The sequence below is a fragment of the Lissotriton vulgaris genome, unplaced genomic scaffold (genome assembly GCF_964263255.1).
Source record: "Lissotriton vulgaris unplaced genomic scaffold, aLisVul1.2 SCAFFOLD_12290, whole genome shotgun sequence".
In the NCBI taxonomy this organism is placed as follows: domain Eukaryota; kingdom Metazoa; phylum Chordata; class Amphibia; order Caudata; family Salamandridae; genus Lissotriton; species Lissotriton vulgaris.
In genome coordinates, this window is record NW_028249403.1 from 4,714 (window position 1) to 6,284 (window position 1,571).

Consider the following 1,571-nt stretch of genomic DNA (forward strand, 5'->3'; position numbering starts at 1 on the left):
AGTATTGTAAGTTGTCCAATCATACAATTTCTGAGCCCATGATAATTTATTTCAAATCGCACTTAAGGCCCATTTGTTTCCCTGTCTCTTGTTAGGAGCTTCTTGTCAGAGCCCTACATCTATACTGAATAAGGCGGATTTGGTCCCCCGTTTTTTACCACACATAAGTATTCATACCCTATTCAGTTAGTCCAAAACACACACCATTGTAAATATATTCCCTCACACACTGTTTGTCTCTCACAGGTGCTCCCTTAGTCCTGATGAAGACCCCACCACAAGGACCACTACTTATCCTGTAATAAGGGGTCGAAATGTCGACTACAATCTGAATACATACTCTAGTGACACCAAATGAGATAAATTCAGGGTCCTGTAAAGTTATGTATTATAATGGGAACATTTTGATCATATATGGAAACGTATACAGCGAATCATACTGATGTATATGTCACTACTACATTTCCTTGTCCCCTACCCACACATGCACACTTTATCCCCATCCTCCTTTCTTTCCATGTCACCTTGAGCACTGTATATACCAAATGATCTTTTGCATTCTTCTTCTAATGAGCATATGTAAGACTCATATTGTTAGATGGTTTGAGTTGTACTGCATCCGATACTTTTGAACAATACAAAGGATTCAGAAGTGGATCTAATGACCACACTTATACTTGTGTTGTGTTTTTTGTAAATACATGCTTAGTTGCTCAAACTGCCGCGACCACATTGTGTAATACTGCATTTGAACATTACACAACGATAAGGGTGAAACATACCAACCTTAATGTAAACCATTAGTAGAATTCAAAGCACCCATAAGACAAAATTTACCATTGCCTGAAAATTAGGAAAACATATTTTCTTAGTCTGGAAGCCAAGAAGGAAAACAAAGGTGTGGCCGAAAAGGTGCACAGTCAAGTGCGTAATTACGTTCAGGGATAAATGGTTAAAAATGAATCACTTATTTATATTTTGCAGCGAGAGATTTGATGAAATCATGAATCAAAGCAAGATCAGGGCTGTGAATACAGTACACAATAAGCGAATAAGCTCAAAATCAGATAAGTATCATGATTGCCAACCAATACGTAGAAATAGCTTGTGTCCTACCTTCAACCTAGAACTAAGATTCATTTAATACCTCCTTTATTTTCACTATGCAGGTACCAGAAAGATAGCAGCATTAGGAAATGCTGCACCAAGACAAAACACTGAATCTGGCCGACAAGGTAGCCCGAGGCAGGATTATGCCTCAGGAAGAAGATGAGGTACCCGGAAACAGCAGTGCACAGAGGAACGCCGGGAAAAGAATGCCAAAGACATCTTCTCACTCTGACGTGGACTCAAGAATACAAGTAAGCGGGGAATGCAAGGGAGGCCTGGCGGGAGTGCTTGAAGGAATGAGAAGCTTGTTTTCCTCACAGACCCCTCCCTTATGTAGTCCTCAAGCGCCGCCTTTACCCGCTGACAGGAGACAGCAGGAGGGGCATGCGCTAAAGGCTACGGGTCAACACGGAAGAGCTGCTACGGGCAGCGCAGCACGACAGTTGGAAACGAGGTCTGGG